We start from the raw sequence: 20,306 nt of genomic DNA, 5'->3' as shown, positions 1-20,306 counted from the left end.
TCACTAATAATTATTTTTCTTATCAAGAGAGAAAGTGAAGTGAAATCTAGTTACCTAAGAAATCATTAGAATTGAAAACATTAGATATTCATCTGTTAATTTGGTTTCATTTATCTGAAGTTTATATTTCTGCTGTGTTACTGGAGATCAATTGTATATAATCAAATACCTGAAGGAAAGGTGAGGGTTTTCTAGTTGAATCAGGCTCTAAACATCATTTTTATATAAGTTACCTGGAGAATTGACAAAAGTGGTTTCATTTAAAGGCTATCTGTAGGAGATAATTGCTTCAGTTTTCCATTTAGCTAGAATGATCCTGGCCATAATGTCCTCTTCTGTTGAATTTTCTTCAAAGTAGGATTCCAGAGTCCCTACAAAATCTGAAATAGTTCTCATTTGGGTAACTTAGCATCCTTACAGAAATCCTGTCTTAATTCATTTGTAAAACAATACCTTTACATATCTAAAATAGTTTTTCATGAGAAGAATATTCCTTAGGAAAAATAGTTCCAAGTGAAAATAATTGGCCTGTCCCTTGGAGAAAATGCTATTAAATAGTATATTAAGAGTACAGATAACATTTTCCTTGTCGTTGTGATCTTTTTTCAATATAAATTTTGGTTTAAGAGATCACTATAAAACAGAATATACCAGAAATGATCAGTCCATAAATGCTTCTTTTGAGGACTATTAAATGAAAAGTTACCAAAGGAAGCACTCCTCCGTGTTTACAGAACTGTTTTCCTCCTCAGGAGGCTTGCAGCATTGGTTATTTCTAAGAAGGTATGGCAGAAGTAGTGCTAGAATTGTGATTTTTGCCAACTAATATTCCCTAATGGCAATAAACCCTCCAGAAATTGAAAATTAAGTGATAATAGTATGTTCTATATATCATCAGTATATTCCCTAATATTTATTGTTAAGTATACATAAAGTGTAGCCAGTTGTGATAATCACTACCTTATTTGATACCTGTTGTCAAAGATCTTTGAAAACAAAGCTTGTAAGATTAGGGACCAACAGGAAGATATTCCTTAAAATGATGGGATTATTTTAAAAATATCCTCCACCAGTCCATCCCAGTGGGAGATACCTACATGGGTATGAATATTTGGGCAAAGTGGTTGAAACATTAGAACATAGCAAAATGGTTTTGAGATGTTTTCTTGTTCAAAATGCATTTGTTGCCAGGACATTACTTGTTGATCATTTTATATCCCATTCCTAAGAGTGTTTAAAACACCATATTACAGGCTTCTGATTCCATGTTGGACAACTTTAAATCCATGTGTAGGTAGTGAATGAGCTGATTAGTAGCATGGATGACTTCTGGATCTCCTCATCCTTTATTGACAGTTCTTTTGTAAAACAAATGTTAGTCCTGTAGTCTGGTAATAAAGACAGGAACTTCTCTGTTCATGAGGCATGCAGCAGTACAATGGGTAGGGTACTATGGAAATGTATTTGCAATATATTCTCTTTGCTCAGTACTCCTACAAATACTGCTATCCCTATGTACTCAAATCAGTAGTGTATAATAGAATACTTAGAGTCTTCAGTAGGTTCCTGTGACCTTAAATTGGTGCTATGTCAGATAATAATTGCCAATTAGAAATTGCCATCTTCATCTTTTGCAATTATTTTAATTTTCAAAGTTACCATCCTAGTACTTTTAATATTTTGACATTTCTTTTTTTTTTAAACTTCACTTTTTAGTTGAATATCATTATTCATCCCTGGAGGATTCCTCATGTTGGGGATTTCCAACTACTCCCCTAAAATGAATGCTTTGCTGGAACAGTTTCATCCCATTAAGAATATGGGAAAACAAGCAGCCACTTATCTCTTTTGGCTTTAGCCAAAAGAACCTAAATGGAAGAAATAAACACAAATTAATCTGGTGATACTTTTAGAAAATGCACTAATGACATGAATGCTTATAGGTTGTTGTCATTATCATCACCATCACCATCACCATCACCATCACCATCACCATCATCACATGTATCATCACATCACTTCCTATGTGCTCAGCACTGTTCTAAGAGCCTACCGATATTAACCTAAAAAGAAGCCTTTGAGGTGGGTACTATTATCCTTTCTTGGGATAAAGAAGACAAGGAGAACAAGGCGGCAAGACTGGTTATGAAACTTCCCCTGATCACCCACTTAGAAGGTTCTAGAGCTAGAATTCGACTCCAGGCAGTTAGGTTTCAGAATCAACCCTCAGTAGTTATGCATGTTACGATGTCTTATCTCCAGGTTTTTTATTTTGTATAACTTTGGGTGGGCAAACATTCATTTGAACTTCCCTATTTTTTAATCCTTTATTAGGGCTTTGAGATTATTTTTTTTTTTATTAATAAAATGTTAGAGTTGCTACAAAACTCCCAGAGCTCCTAACTTTTGAGTTGTTCAAAGCCTTCATTTGTTTCTGGCTTGACTTTTTCTGAATCCTCACTCACAAAATGAATAAAGCTGGTTGTATAATACTGCCATGTTCAGCTCTCCAAAAATAACCGTTGTGGCACATGACCTATCATCCTTATGGATCCTGTTGAATGATGAGCTCAGCTGCTTGTACAAATCATTTTATTTTCCTTCTCCTTTAATACTGTCTATCAGCAAATCAGGAAGCACTATTTCCTTTTGTGGTGTTGCTCAAAATAGGAGGATTTTTTTTAAAGATTTTATTTATTCATTTGACAGAGATCACAAGTAGGCGGAGAGGCAGGCAGAGAGAGAGGAGGAAGCAGGCTCCCTGCTGAGCAGAGAGCCCCATGTGGGGCTCAATCCCAGGACCCTGGGATCATGACCTGAGCCGAAGGCAGAGGCTTTAACCCACTGAGCCACCCAGGTGGCCCAAAATAGGAGGATTTGCACTTGTAAAATGTGCTTTCATATCTTAGCCTACTGTCTATTATCAACAACCCAATAAAAACATGCCATGTTATAACTCTTTCTAAATCAGAATTATTCTCCAGATCAGTAAATGCCATGTTGTCATTGTCATCGCCTTAACAATATTTTAAAAAATTGAGTTAAGGAAGCCTAGGTGGATAGAATTTAACAAGTGGTAAAAAGAAAAAAATTACCTCTTGATTGTAAGATCAAATGCAGTTGAATTTGGACCTGCAAGTGATGGCCTTGTCCACAGTTAATAACTAAATTGATCTATTCTTTGTTGATTTGGTCTTTTCTTGTCAGCTTTAACGATCAGTTGTTGCCTTATTGCTCAGGTTGTCATGTAGTTTATTTGTTTTTGTCATTGAAAGATAAAGAATTACCCATCTATCAATCAGGGATATGTCTCAGGTAAAGACAGATAATAAGGAAGTCAGATCATTGAGATGAAGAAATCACTGATGTTGAGGAATATAATTTTTTAGTATTTTGTTTAACCAGGTTGGCTACTGATGTTTATCAAATTTCATAGATAATAAATGAGTTACACATTACTTATCAAGTACCTCTTTGTCTATGGTGATCATCTAGATTGTATACCAAATCAGGCAAAGAACATGATAGCTTTTGGTTTATAATCTGGAACAGAAAAAAGCAAGCATAATTTTAAAATATAATGGATATTTAAATAATGGGTATATTTCTATGTGGAACAGGAAAGAGATAAATCCATTTTGTGGCATCAAAGATTGATTGAGAGGGGTCTAGAGAAGGTCACTTTGCCATATTGTTAGTCAGAGATAATTCATCGATGGGGTATATTTTCGAGAGGAGTTGGAAACAGAGGGAAACGGCTGTTGGTAGGCTTTATTTGGGATAATAAAGACATTCTAGGAATTGACTTTAATATGTGAAGATACAGATGTGGAATGATAGCCCTAGAGGCAAGGTAAAAAGTGGGCCTGGCAATAGACATAAGTAAATAGAAGGTGGAACTCAAAATTGAAGACTTTCCTTAATTCTTTGAAAGGAAGTGGTGTTTTAATGAAACCAGAGTACTATGAAGACCCTGTTCACACCTGGAAAATATGTACAGAATGTGTTACATTTAAATTAAAGTTTAAATTAAAGTCTCATCCTATAAGAAATTAGTCATTAAGTATATTCTAGAACACTTTCTTAACTGGTGTCTGAAGTACCTGGAAAACAATCATTAAAATTTCATTTATATTTGGTGATAGGCAGATCATTCCCTAGAATATTGTCTAAATGCTGCTGAGAGATGTAATTTGACTAGTAAATTAATGGCTTCTGGTGATCTTAATGTTAACATAACATTTGGAGGCATTGCTCATCAGGGGTGCAATATTGTGTTTTACAAGATGCATGAGACAAAGGCACTTAATGAGTTTTGGCTGCACTGCACATATTGTGCACAACTCTGTTCAAACTGTTACAGGCTTCCTGCCAAGATATGTGGGAGAAATTGCCTAGAAGATTAGTGGAAGAAATGGTCCCATCCCCTGCTGCGTACCCTTGTGATTGGTTTGTCAACAGTTGGAGAAAATTTTGGTATAGACAGTAAACAATTAGTGTCAGTTCATAGAAATGCTGGACCTCTGTATAAGATTTATGAAAAGAGAAATAGTGACTCCAGTATAGTATTTTCTTCTTTGTGATGAGTGGTGGTTTTAATAGGTAATGGCTACTCCTGATATTCATTATTCATGTCCATTTACATTTTTAATAAAAATTTTCTGTGATAAATTCCATCTGATATATACTTCTAGAAAATGAATGGCTAGATAGCATTGCAAGTCTAATATTCCTTTTTTGTATACATAGCAAGAATTTAAAATTATTCACATCCTTATTAAATTTTACACATAAATAACAATTAAAGTTGTTCCCCATTAATAGTCTACAAATGAAAGTGGCAAATGCTGTTTGTTATCCTACATGGTCTGCTACTTAGAGGACACACATACATAAACATTATTCCTGAGCTGTAGAATCATTGTACAATTAAAGAATAAATTATCTATAAAATTTGAAACATACACAACTGCAATAGTTTTATTTAAATTTTTTTTTTGCAAATTATTTAGTGTATTCTCTTTGTTGGTTACCAACATTTTTTCTTATATGTTATCTTAAAAATATCTATTCTTTATCAGCTTATAAGTGTTTTACATAGTAACAAAGCTTAAGTTTTTTGTTATGCCATTACAAAATGTATTGGCCAACATTTATTGAGTATCTTCTGTGTACCAGGAACTGTCCAAAGTGCTTTATATGTATTAACTCATATCAACTACAGAGTAATCCTAAAATGTAATTACTGTTACCAACATCACTTTATAGAAAAGTGAGGTACTGAGTAATCAGGAAGTTTTTCACACAGCTGGGAAGTGGTACAGTGAGGATTCAGTCCAGGTAGTCTGACTGGGTCAGACTGGGTCAGTCCTGTTGATATATTATCTTTTTCAGATTACCGGGAAATAAATGTTTGTGTTAGATAAAATTGAACTGTAGAATGGTTTTAAATTAGAGGCTCCTTCTAAGGAGTGCATATGTTCAGTTTTAAAAAATATAATAGCCAAACTAAGATTTGAAATGATTGTTTGCATTTGGTAGTACTATTACTATTTTTACCGTATTAACTATTTTAAGTATATGGTTCAGTAGCATTAATACATTCATACTGTTGTGCAGTTATCACCACTGTCCTTCTGCAAAACTTTTTCTTCATCCCAAAATGAAGCTCTGTGCCCATTAAATAATACCTTCCCCCATCCCCTTTTCTTAGCCCTTGGCAAACACTATTCTACTTTATGTCTTTGTATCTCACTTTTCCCTTCTATAAAGTGATGCTGATAATAGTAATTACCTCTTAGGATTATTGTGAGTTAATAATAGGCTTAGCATAGCATGGTCTCTCTTCAGAGCTATGTCAGACTGCAAGGGGGGCACTTGGATGGTGAAGTTCTTCTAAGATGAACCCAACATCATTTGAATTGCCTGCTATTTCACTATTGTTTTCTGCCCAAAGAGAAACACTTTCATGGTATGGATGTGGGGTGGGGTGGTGGGGGCTGTTGGCGGGAAAGAGGTAAGATGTGAAGGAAGGAAGTTTGAATGAATGAAGGAACGAAACAGATAATTGGTTTATATCAGGATTCCAGGAAGGGGTGTGTATGTGTGTGTGCATGCATGTGCATGTATGTTTGTATGTTGGCAGAGCTTGAGGAGTGAGGGATAGATATATCAGAATCAACTGTGAATTGTTTTCAATCTATTCTTTGCTGCTTTGCATTCCAGTTCTTCAGGATTCAAACTAGAGTCTTTGGGGGTGGGAGTCTGTCATTTGTAGAAGCCCTTTCATTGGTGTTGGTACCCCCCAAAACCCGCCTCCATACAGTTTTACACACTACTGCACAGGCACTTACATGTCAGTTAAGAAGTACTGTATTGACTACATCATCTAAAAAGGAGAAAAAGGGAAAAGCTAGTCCATAGCTGGCTTATCCATGGCTGGTTACTTTGCAATGCATTTGGGAACATGGAGGCAAGCAGAACTGGGAATTTCAGGTATATATGAGCTAACAATTTTGGATAGTAATGCCAATAAACAGAGAAAGTGGTGGTAGCTATGAAACGAACAAACAAAATGAGATTAAAAAAAAAACCAAAAAGATGGCAGAGATGCACAGAGCTGATCTAGGAAGAATCCATGGGCCCAGGACTGAGGCCGTGAAGCATAACCTGTGAATTTATGAACAGACACATAGCTAGATACCATGAAAATAAGCAGGAAGTCAAATTAACATGTGTTTTAAGACGAACATTGTAATACTTTGCTTTTAAGGATATGATCATTTTACTTTTAGAAGTGTTAAAATAGATTCCTGTGGCTCATTAGAGATGTATGCCTAATTCACTAATCCTTTTAGATGTCTTAAACATGTCTTGAGTATAGTTCAAGCAGAATCACCAGCTTGTCTTGGTTTCCCCAGGACTTTCTCAGTTTCAGCACTGGAAGACCCATGTTTCGGGAATTCCTTTAGTGTCGCTCAGTTGATGATGATTGGTTACCGGAAGTTGAAGATACATTATTTATAACCGTATCTTTATCATTTTATGATGTACATATTAATTATGTTTTCCTACTGTTTTTTTTCTGTTTTCATATTTATCTGTAAGAATAATAAATAGTATACAATAAAGTCAACTTTTCTTTGAATTACAACACTGTAGTTTTTGAAGTAGACATTTTTGCTTTCAAAGGAAGAAGGTGGCAAAATGTTACTGAAAGCAATTGCATTTAATGTTTAAAGTGATTCTTCCTAAATTGGATACCTGGCTGGTGACCAGATGTTTTAGGAATGCATCTTAATTAATTATAATGTCTGGCTTCAAAATGTACGTGCATATGTTTGGAAAATCTGTCTGTTGGGCCTATGTATCTTAAGATAATTCAATCTGATGGAAGGGAAGAGAGCACAGGTGTTAGGATTCTTATTCTCAGATATGGTTTCAATCTCAGATAATCATTTAAAGCTGTTTTTTCCTAATACAAGCATTTTCCACTATACATTTACCTCCAAGTGTTGCTTTAGCACCTTCCCACCTTTATACATGTGTTTTTATTTTCATTAAGTTCAAAACATGTTCTCATTTTCCTTTCAACTTGCTCATTGACACATAAGCTATTTAGAAGTATATTGTTTAATCTCCAAATATTTGGGAGTTTTATAGATCTGTTTCTGTTATTGATAATTTTGTTATGAATGGAGAAGACACTTGGTATGGTATCAGTTATTTTCATTTGATTGTGGTTGGTTTTGTGGCACAGATTAAGGTCCATCTTGCTGAACGTTCCATGTCCACTTGAAAAAAATGTTGAATCTGCCGTTAGATTAAATCAGTTGATACTAAGGTCTTCTAGATCCTTAGTGATTTTCTGTCTACTTGTTCTATCAATTACTCAGAGAGTTGTGTTGGAATCTGCATCTATAGTTGCAGATTTTTATATTTTTCCTTTTAGTTCTATCAATTTGCACTTCAGCTCTGTTGCTAGTGTGTACATATTTAGGAATTTTATGTCTTTTTGGTGAATCTAACCCTTTATCATTATGTAATTTTCCCCTTTCTGCCAGATAATAGTCCTTCTTCTGAAGTCTACTTTGATATTAATATAGCCACTTCAGCTTTATTTTGATTTGTGTTCCCATAGTGTGTTTTCCCCATCCTTTTTCTTTTAGCCTATCTATGTCTTTATTTATACGTAAAGTGGGTTTCTTGTAAACAGCATGTATTTGGATTCTGCTTTATCAATTTAATCATCTTTGCATTTTCACTAGTATGTTTTGATCATTTACCTTTAATGTAACTATTTTATGTAGTTTAATTGAAAGATGCCCAACTTGCTAGTTGTTTTCTATATGTATCCATTTGTTTTTCTCTTCCACTCCGCCCCCCCCCCCCCCCGGCTGCTTTTGAATTGTTTACTATGATTCAGTTTTAAGTTATTGGCTTATTACTTATACCTCTTATTATTTTTAGGGTTTCCCTCTGGCTTACAATATGTACCTTGGATTAATCATGATTTGCCTTTAAGTAACATTGTAACACTTCATGTATAATTGTCAGAAACCATTATAGTATACTTCCAATTCATCCCTCTCAATTTTTCGCTATTGTTGCCACAGATTTTTCAGACCTAAGAAAAGTACAACCCTTGGGACAAAGCTAGTCATACTCATTTATTTATAATGTATAATTTATGGCTACTTTCATGCTACAAAGGATAGTTGAGTAATTGCAACAGAGACCTTATGGCCCACGAAGATGAAGATATTTACTACCTGATCTTTTAAAGAAAAAGTTTGACAATTCCTGCCTTAGACAGTTATCCTTTTTAGTGTGATTAAGAAAAGAATATCTTTTATATTTACCTTTATTTTAACCAGATTCAGCAATCTTCATTTTTTTCCAGGAGATCCAAGTTTTTGTTTTGTGTTATAATCTTTCTTGTTGAAGAACTTCTCTTTAATATTGTAGTTCAGGTCTGTTGCATATGAATTCTCTCAGTTTTGTTTAATCTGAAAAAATACTCTTTATTTTTTCATTATTTTTGATGAACATATTTTTCTGGCTTCACATTTATTTTTTTATCTGTCACTCCATAGTCTGGCTTCTATAGTTTTTATCAAAATTTCTGCTCTAATTCTTACTTTTATTTATTTGTATATAATTTGGATTCTCCTGGCCTCCTGGTTGTGTTCAATATATTTTTTTAAGATTTTATTTATTTATTTGACAGAGAGAGAGATCACAATTAGGCAGAGAGGCAGGCAGCGAGAGAGGGGGGAAGCAAGCTCCCTGCTCGGCAGAAAGCCAGATGCGGGACTCGATCCCAGGACCCTGAGGTCATGACCTGAGCCAAAGGTAAAGGCTTTAACCCCCTGAGCCAGCCAGGTGCCCCCAGCATTTTTTCTGTCTTTACTGTTCAGCCATTTGAATTTGATGTACCTACAGGCAGTTGTTTTATTTTCCCCGCCCCCTTGTCTCTTTGTTCTCCTTCTGGGATTCCAGTTTTGCTTATGTTAGATTATTTGATATATTCTCATGGTTTTCAGTGCTTTCTTATGGCTTTTTTTTTTTTTTTTCTGTTTCTCTCTTTCTTTGTGTTTTAGTTGGGGTAATTTCTATTGACCTATCTTCAGATTCATTGGTTCTTTTCTTGATTATGTCAAATCTAATGAGTCTCTCAAAGTCATATTACCATTGACTTTTATTTTTAGCATTTCTTTCAACTCTCACATAATTTCCATTTTTCTGCTGAAATTCCCAATCTGTTTTTCACCTTTTGCACTAGATCTTCTGACATATTAATCATAGTTTAAAAAAATTCCCTGTCCAACAATTATAGTACTTCTGTTTGGTTAGTTTCTCATGCCCTATTTTTAAATTTACTGATATTTTCTCTATCAATGTCTAATCTGCTAAACCTATCCTATAGAATAATTTTCATTTCTCCCTTGATATTTTCTATTCGTTTCCTCATTCTGTGTATGTTTTACTTTAAATCTTTCTATACATATATATATATTTTTTAATTTAATTTTTATTTTTATTATTCTCAAAATGTTTTTAATCTCTGCTTTACTGTCTGGTAATTCCATTTTTTTTCATTTTGGGAACTATACCTTTTACTGATTTTCCTTGTATTTTCTTCTTTACATAGCTAGTAATTTCTTATTGGGTGATGACATTATTGAACTCACATTGTTGTGTCTGGATTTTATGGTCTGTTAATAGAATGTTGAATTTTGTTCAGGTAGACAGTAAATTTTCTAGAGCATGTGGTTAAACATTTGAGACTTGATTTTAAGATTTATTAGGAAAATTCTATAGTGGATGTTTTTTGCAGGACAATATTAGCTACTTTTCATGTATGGTTTTTCTTAATTCTAGAGAATATTTAGCAAGTTCAAAAAGAGAAGTATGGTATATGTTAACATATTATAAGGGTTTACCATCAGAAATTCTCAGTAAAGTATCTATTTAGAAGAGCCATGAAATCTTCATTCATTCATTCCTCTATAAATTATTATTCTCATGAGGACTAGGAAGATATTAACAAGAAGAGGCAAAGTTCATGGATTTTAGAGAAGGAAATGTGCAAAGGATTGTAGGAATTCTGAAGAGAGTACAGAGTTGGTTTCAGGAGGTGGTAGGAAGTCAGATTCATGAAGGAAATGCCATTTTAATTGGATCTTGAAGGAAGGAAGGATTTAAACTATAAGCTTTGATGGAGGAAAGAGATTTCAGGCATAGCTAACACATATAAACAATTTTAGAAAACTGATAAAAATCAGAATGTCGAAGTTGTCAAAAATGTTAGGTGGGATTATAATAGTACTTAATATGGTTATTGTACATGTAAAGTGAAATAATGCATGTAAAATGCTTACCAAAATATTTAACATGCAGTATATACTAAAATATTGTTTATTTTGCACATATTTGGGAGGGAATATATGATATTTTTTTAAACTGGAGATGATAAGCTTGTGTATATTCATTTAAAAAATGTGACTATCTCATCTTTTTAAAGAGGTATTTAAAACCATTGTTACTTTTGCTTCTAAAATTATTAATTTTTTGTTGTCATATTTTCAGGTTAATCATTATTTTTGTGGGCCCTATAAAGAGACATTTTTTATCTTAATTCTTTAATTCTGGTTATTACTCAATAATACATGTCATAGCAGTAGACAAACATGCTTTGAACTTGACCTTGAAAGGCTTAGATCAATATTGAATAATCATACAAAAATAAGTTTATACTTTTCAGGTATTTATGATTTACATTTGAAACTTATAATTGATATTTGTCATGTTTGGTGACCTTGACTTTTTGACATCATTGCCAAATATTCAATCACTATTATATCGGTTCATGTTCTTGTCATATATCTAGTAATTGATCTGTTCTTTATTATGTTAAACTTATTTGGATTTAGAAGGATGGGCTTCTTCCTAATTAACCTTAGCTGTTATGATAAGATTATATTGCAGATTGACACTGGCAGTTTATTTTATGACATTGTTTATTTGTTGTTCAGGAAAGCACTTAATCATTTAGCTAATAAACTGTCAAATAGATTGTATTGGAAGCCAGAATTTGGCTTTGATAGTAGCTTTCAAAAAAAACATGTTTTGACACAAAATTAGAGAAATAATCATGAAAATCATTAAGTACCTAGGAACCAAATCACATTTAAATAACATATAGAAAACTACATAAGTTTCTTGGACCTTAATATTATGTAATATTAGCAATAAATAGTAGCAATAAATCAGTGAAGAAGATGCATTACTGTGGTGAAAGAAATACTGTTCATAGGGATTGAGATATCATAAGAGACATCCACGTATTCAAGAACACCAGGAAAGGGGACTTGTGATTGATACAAGCTTCTAATAGGGAGGCTAACCTTTTTTTGTTCCTTTAAATGTAGAGTTCATACATTCTGTAGTATTTGTTGAGCTACTTCTACTTTTGTAGGTAATGAGAAAACAGATATATATTAAATACACCTGTAGATTTCAGGATGCTTATAATTAGAGAAGATGTATTTGTATGAGTAATAAAATGAAAAAATTATCTTGTTCAACCATCTTTATAATCATAGAAATTTTATGTTATTTTAGCAATTCATAGATACGGGATTTTATGGTAGAGTTGGGGGGCACAATCACAGGTTTTTAAATCTTTTCTTTTTTTTTCTACACAATAAAATATGGTTGTGTCTCATTTTCTCCCTCTGTGAAATGGGCATTATTAGCATGCCTTTAACTGACTAAATACTTGCAAAGCAAATATTAAGAACATATTTAGGACTCAATATCTGAAGGTCTTAGCAGCATTATTTTAAGTTTTGTGCTATCTGGCAAAGACTGTATTTAATGCTGTAGGGATTTAGACAAGAACATAATTAATGGGAAATGGATAAACAGATTCTCAGCCACATGGTGGAGGACCACAGAATACAGCATAGTAGTAAAACTAGGAAATCTAGAGCAAGACGAGTTGCATGTAAATCTTCTGTCACTTACTAACAGTGGAACCATGTACAACTTAGTTATAATTTTAGAAGCTTTAGCTTCCTCCAGTTTATAGTAATAAAACCTATGCTTAAATGTGTCAAGTGCTCAAACTTGGTGTATTATCAATATGCATTATGTGTTAGCTTTTGTTACTAACCAAACAGTTTGACAAAATCAGCAATTAAATAATGAAGTCAGTATAGCCAGAGGAAAAGTACATTTAAACTAACTTATACTGACTATATAAAGCTTAATTCTCAAATCTTAGTAATCTCAAGGTTAGATTTGCCAAGGCTATAACTGAAATACTAGGGTTTCTTAGTAACAACTAAACATATTCATTCTGACCTTTCCTTTCCATTTTACTTTTAACTTTTTCTTTTATATAAAAATATCTAAATGAAATGTTTTTAATAAGAACTTTTTGCTTTAAAAAGTTACCAATATGACTAGTATTGAAATAATGTCAATAAGTAACATATGGTAATGGTATAAATATTACATTAGTTTTTTTTTTCTATGTTATAATTGTTAAAGAATTGGAAATGTGTGGTGCCTATTGTGTTAGTCTAACAGAAGCAATGAGAACTCAATTTTTTTTTAAGATTTCATTTATTTATTTGACAGAGAGAGAGATCACAAGTATGCAGAGAGGCAGGCAGAGAGAGAGAGGGAAGGAGGCTCCCTGATGAGCAAATAGCCTGATGCGGGCCTTGATCCCAGTAACCTGAGATCATGACCTGAGCCGAAGGCAGAGGCTCAACCCACTGAGCCACCCAGGCACCCAATGGGAACTCAGTTTTATCATTTAATATTGCATTACTCCTTGCCAGCAAAGTAAATTATGTATTACTAGAAATAGAATTTTAACCTCTCACTGTACAAAGGAAACATTTACATTAATAAATATTGACACTGGTATGACCTGATATATATGTGTATGTAAATATATATGTATGTGTGTATATAAAATTTCTAATGTTTTTAGAAATTAAAAAGTATATATTGTAAGATATTGATATTAATTTAACACTAAGGAAAAATTGGAAATGAGTAAGGAACAAAGTAAAAACGTTTATTTTTTTTCCCTTTGTCCTTTGAAGAATAAGATCTAATAGATAAAACTTTGAACAATGAAGGTATATTAAATATCTATAAGTTACAACTTAGCAGCTTATAACACCGAACATTTATTATCTCACAGATTGTGAGTTAGAATCTGGGAGTAGCTTAGCTGGGAGATTCTGCTTTAAGGTCTCTAGTAGTTGCTGTTAAGCAGTTGCCAGGGCTGCATTCTCATCTGAGGGCTTGACTAGGGGAAAAGTCCGTTTCTGATTTCATTCACATGGTTCCTGGCAGGCCTCAGTCTTCATAGAATGTTGCATTGAGGGCCTCATTTCCTTTGTGGCTGTTGGCCAGAGACCTTTCTTGGTTTCCTGTCATATTCCCTGCCTCTCTATACGGCGGCTTACAACACAGAAGCTGACTTTCCCTAGGATGAGTGACGGGAGAGACAGAGGGCCCTAGGCAGAAGCCACAGGGTTTTATAACCGAATCCTGGAAATCACTTCTAGTGCATCCTGTTAGTTATACATAACAACTCTGGTATGAAGTAGGAAGGGACTTCACAGGGGTGTAATAGCAGGAGCCCGAAATCATTAGGATCCATTTCAAAGACTAGATACCACAGAGGGGAAAGTGGTGCTCCTTACTAACAAAGAAAGAGTTGCTACCCTGCCTTATTTCTGAGGCTCTTGGGACTATATTCTCTGCTTTGGATGGTGATTTCTGTGACAGTAGCCCATAAATTCATTAAAATTCTTATCTTACTGATTACTTAGTATAAAAGACAGAAGGTCGCTGGTCTGAGCAGACATGTGCTTGTTTTTTCTCATGGCTTTTTCCATAGAACATTTACTCTGTTTGGCCAGTCCTTCAAAGTTCTGAATCTCTCTATAAAGCAAATTGGAAAGACACCTTATTGTGGATATTTACATAAAGCACTGAAATCCCTTTTATGCCATTTCACCTCTAGAGTGCACCTTTACAGAGCTATTCATCTGCATCCAAGGCTGAACTTTAAAGCAGTTCTTTTGCAATTTAGGGCCCTTTAGCTCTCTTTTGTGAACAAAAGAGGAATTGGCTAAAACTGGGATCATTTCCAATAGACTGTTTAAGGAAGGTCACAGTTGGGTTATCTCTGTGACCAGCTGACATGTATAATAAGACTTAATAATAAGTTTAACATATCAATCAGTGACTTATCAAAGTGATCACACTTTGCTGGCTGGAAGAATTTTGTTTCATTTAAATTGTATGTATTTTTCACTTAGATCAGATGAACGAAAGAGTATTTAGGCTTTCCTCCTGATTCAACCAGATTTTTATTTTTATTTTATTTTATTTTTTGTTCATCCAGGCTCCAGTGCTTACTGTGTAATTGATTCTGGGCATCTGATGAATGGCAAGCAAGCCACAACCCCAAGGTCTCTTTCCACAAACTGCCTTATTATCTCTTTCCATACGTAGTTAGCCTGCATTTTGGAGTTGAATTTAAGTGCTTATGCAAATATATCAAGAGAGTGTTGATTGCTTTCTCTATTGCTTTAAGCTATAGATGGCTTGAGAAGAGTGGCCAGAGAGCGCATAGCTTGCCTCTAAAGAATGGGGCTTCTCTTTCAGCTTATTTAACTCCATGTGATGGATTTTATTATTGTTCCTAACTATGTGCTCCCTCCCCAAGAGGTATATATCCATTCCTTTTGCCATGTGACTGCCAGTGCCTTCCAATAGGCAGAATATACTTTCCCTACCATTGTTAAGTTTGGCCATCTGACTTTATATGTGTAATAGCAAAAGTAACCCTCCATCATCAGCCTGGGTTCCAGAATGAGGAAAATCTGGAGCAGAACTGAACAGAGTTGCAGCAACTCTCAGACCTGTGAGTGAGAAATGCAGGTTTATTGTTGCAAATTATTTTTAGACGTTAGGGTTGTTTTTTCCCATAACCAAAACTGATTAATACACCATATATACTGTGAAGTGATCATGTACTATAATGGACCATGTGGATATGTCATGGCTGCCAACCATAGAACAGCCTGTCTCTTATAAAGAAAGGACTGCTGGCACCATCCATCATTTCACACATTTGAAAGTAATAAGGAACAGCATTTTCAACTGTGAAGAATATTTATAAATGTACATGTTTTCTATCTCTGTATAAAAGAGGATTCAACAGACTAGTTGGTGGTAAGCAGCTTAAGTTCAAAAAGAGAAGTGTGGTATATGTTAATCTACTATAAGTGTTTGACATTATAAAGTTCTCGGCAAGTACCTATTTAGAAGAACCATGGGATCTTCATTTTTTCATCCAACAATTATTCCCATGAGAGCTAAGAAGATATTAACGGAAACAGGCAGTTTCATGGATTTTAGAGCAGGAAATTGGTACAAAGGATTGTCAGAATTCTGAGGAAAGAACACAGATTTCTGGCTTCAGGAGGAGGTGGGAAGTCAGATTCATGGAGGAAGGACATTTTCATGGGACCTTGAACAAAGGGAGGAAGGGAGGAAACAAGGGTGGAAGGACTGATTTCAGATATGAAGTTTGTTGGAGGAAAAGATATTTAAGATCAGATCTATGAGTGTAATGTCAGAGTTGAAAAAATATGGGATGTTTATGAGAAATAATTGGCATTTTAATTTTAATGCAGCATAAAGCACATGGAAGAAAATAGGTCCAGATGAAAGTGTGAAAAGCCTTGAATGTCAAATGCTTGAGTTCAGGTTTTGATTTCTAGGAAATGGGGAAGCATCAAAGATTTTTGAGTAGGGTTTTAATGGCTATTGTTATTTCTCATATATGTGTGTGTGTTGTGTGTATATTTGACTCTATCCATTTTTTCTCTGTCCCCTTTTCTAAAAAACATAATATGAAAATTGTTACTCGGGAGCCTGATTGAATGGAATAATTGTTGGAGATTTCTGATCCCTGGCAAAGTAATGTTACTGAGTTTTGTTATCATTATTTACCTATCTATGTAGAAACATTCCTTACTTCCTGTTTGTCAATTCTAAATCTGCCACCTGGTTGCAATCCTCTCTATAATATGATGTCAAACTTTGTGGTTGGACTTGCAGCATGAAGACATGAAATCCTGCAATGAATAAGAGTAGGTGACGACAGGAAGGACATAATGGATAATCTGAACTTCTAGTAGCTGTGAAAGGTAATTTTGCTTTCCTCTAAGAAGGCAGCCCAGCCATTTTATAATTCAAACTAATTGCCTATGGACCATACACGTAAGTGATAGAACTGATGTTTAATCTCAGGTATGTTTCTCTCTAAAGTAATTTAAAACCTTTACTACTTCCTGATATTGGAGGGAACAGGAATTTAACAGACATAGCAGGACATACCATACATCATAGTAAGACCAAGATTTTAGTAATTTGTTCTAACATCTAGGGCACTCGGAGTTTTGTAGACTGATTCCAAAGGCAAAATTTAGCATTTTGCTTCCTTAAATCATTTAAGATAAAAATTAGAATGGATAGTATATTCTAGTCTTCTAGGAAAATTTGCTAACTATATAATTTTCTTCATTCTTGGTTATCATTATTTACTTTTCTTTTCCTGTAATTAAGTCTAGTAAAAATGGGAAAACAAAGCAAATATGGGAAAACAAAAAGTATCTCTGAGTCTCTTTCAGAGTTAGCAAGGGCAAAATTGAAAAGTCTATATCCTGGTTTCCAAAAGGATCTGGGGTCAGTAGTGATGGTAGTAGTAAGAATATCCCAGGTTGGAGGCAGGTAATGGCTTTTCAAGAGAGTAAGTTCCAAGGACAAATATCAAGAAGATGTGAGTAAAAAATAGGAGTTTTCTGGGAACTGAACTGAGAAGAGGGGATTAAATTATCACATAGGTTGGAGAAAGGCCTCCAGGGTTTTTTTTTTCCCCTTTCAAATTTTATTAAAGTATAATTTACATATAGTAAGGTGTATCCATTTTAAGTATACAAGTATGAGTTTTAGGACATTTATATCTCCTATATACAACCAAAATCAAGACTTGGAATTCAACAGACTAGTTGGTGGTAAGCAGCTTAAGTTCCATTACTTCCATTACCAAATCCCCCCACCCCCACCCCAAAGTAACCATATATCCCTTCCAGTCAATTCCTCCTACCTGTGGCTCCAGGCAACCAATTAACTTATAACACAGTAAAATAGCTTTGCCTCTTTTAGACTTTCATGTAAACGAGGTTATAATACATGCAATCTTTTGTGTTTGTCTTTTACTCACCATAATATCTTTAAGATTCATCTGTTTTTGCTGCATCAATAGTTTTTTGGGTATGTTTTTAAATTTTGCTTCAGGCTTATATTCCATTGTATTGATAGACCATAGTCTGTTTATCTATTCACCTCTATCTATAGTCTATTTATCTATTCACCTCTAACTAGTTGTTTCTAGTTTTAGGAAACTGTGAGAATAATAAAGCTGCCTATTAATATTCAGGAACAAGTCTTGGTGGATATATGTTTTCATTTCTGTTAAATAAATACCTAAGAATGGAATTTCTGGGTCACATGATACGTATACCTTTAACTTTTTCAAGAAACTCTCAAACCATTTTCCAAGGAAGTTGTACATACCATGTTCCTGCTAGCAATGTGAAACAATTCCAGTTGCTGTGCAGCCTCTTCATTACTTGGTATTATCTTTTTAATTTAGCTATTCTAGTTAGCCTGTGTAGCCCGACTTAATATTGAGCATCTTTTCATGTGCTATTGGCCATTTGTTTATTTTCTTTTATAAAGTGTCTGTTCAAACCTTTTGGGCATTTAAAATTATGGGTGTATGTATGTGTTCTTATTTTTAGCTTAAGAGCTCTTTGTTCTACATAAAAGGTCTTTGTCAAGTATGTGAATCATCTAATCTCTAACTTTCCCTTTCATTTCTTAACAGCTTTTTTTGAAGAGCAGTTTTTATTTTTATGAAGTCAATATATCCACATACGTCAACATTTTCTTGTATCTCATGCTTGTGTCCTGTCATGACATCTTCGCTTTCTCCAAGTTTCAAAGATTTCTGCCTGTTTTTTCCCCTAGGAATTTCAGACTGATAAGCTATTTTGAATTATTATTTGTGTATGGTGCCAGGTGATGGTTGAGTTTCAGTTGTTTCCATATGGATATCTAGTTGTTTTCAGCATCATTTGTTGAAGAGTTCCTTTCCCCTATTCATTACTTTGTCATTTATATTGAAAATCAAGACTATGTATGTATGAGTCTGTATCTGAGTTTTATATTCTATTCTATTGATCTGTATATTTCTTTTTACTATGGTACTACACTTTCTTGATTACTATAGATTTAATCTTTTAACTTCCATCTTCTTTTTCCAAAATTGTTTGGCCATTCTAATTTCTTTCCGTTTCCATAACAATTTTCAGGGTATCTTGTCAATATCTACAAATCAGCCTTCTGGGGTTTTGACTAGGATTTGTTGAATTTATAGTTGAGTTTCAGCAGAACTGACAATTTAACAATCTTGAGTATTCTGCTTAACTTACATAGCTTATAGCTCCCTTTATTCTCCCTTTATTTAGGTTTCCTTTAATTTTTCTGTTTTATAGTTTTCACTGTACAGGTCTTATGTATCTTTGGGTAGATTTTTTTCCTAAGTACTTTATATTTTTGGATGCTGTGCTGGTATAATTTTTTTTCCCAACGGTTCATTGCTAGCATACACAAATGTCATACATACATACATATATATATGTTCACCTTGCATCTTGTTAAATTCATTTATTTGCTTTTTAGGTGATTCCTCAGAATATTCTGCATAGAGATTATGTCATGTACAAATAGACCCCTGTATGTCCTATGTTATTATTCCTTTTAGAACTATGGATGTCTAGAACTACACCATCAAATTGAAATAGCAAGAGTGGATATTCTTACTTTTGCCTTGTTTCATGGGGAAGGCATTTAGTTTTTTCCATTAAGTATGATGTTTGCTATAGGTTTTTCAAAAATTCCATTTATTGGGTTTAATAAATTCCTTGCTATTCCTAGTTTGCAGAGGCTTTTTTTTTTTTTTTTTTGGTAGGAGTATTGGATTTTGTCAAGTACTTTTTCTGCATTCCATTCAGTTGATTGAATTTATTTTTTTCGCTTATTTTAATCAACCTTACATTCTTGGATGAATTATCCTTGGTTGTTATTATTTGCTTGATTTGATTTGCTTATATTTTCTCCAGGATTTTTTGGGGACTACAATTCTCTTTGTGGGAAAATTTTTAAAATATAAACTCTTGTTTCTATAAATGACATAAGTATACTCAGTTTATTATTTCGTTTTGAGTCAGTTTTGGTAATTTGAGTCTTTCAAATAATTTCCTCACTTATGTTGTCAAATTTATTGTGATAAACTATTCGTAATACTCCCTCATATTTCCTTTTTAACATTAGTAGCTTCTGCATTGATATTCTTTTGATTTTAAAAAATTGGTAATTTATATATTTTCTCTCTTTTTCTTGCTAATTTAGCTAGAGTCTAGCTGCTTTTTCTAATTGCTTTTATTGATTTTCTCAATTGTTGGTTCATTTTATGTGTTATTGATCTTCACTCTTTAATTCTTTCCTCTTTTTATCTCTTTGGCTTTACTTTTCCTTACTAGCTTCTTAAGACAGAAGCTCTGATCATGAATATTAGAGCTTTCTTCTTTTCTTGTCTAAGCATTTATAGCTACATATTTCCCTCTAAGCATTGC

The sequence above is a fragment of the Enhydra lutris genome, unplaced genomic scaffold (genome assembly GCF_002288905.1).
Source record: "Enhydra lutris kenyoni isolate GAN:26980312 unplaced genomic scaffold, ASM228890v2 scaffoldscaffold2, whole genome shotgun sequence".
In the NCBI taxonomy this organism is placed as follows: Eukaryota; Metazoa; Chordata; class Mammalia; order Carnivora; family Mustelidae; genus Enhydra; species Enhydra lutris.
The sequence above is the reverse complement of the archived record's forward strand: the minus strand, read 5'-3'. Positions refer to the sequence as shown.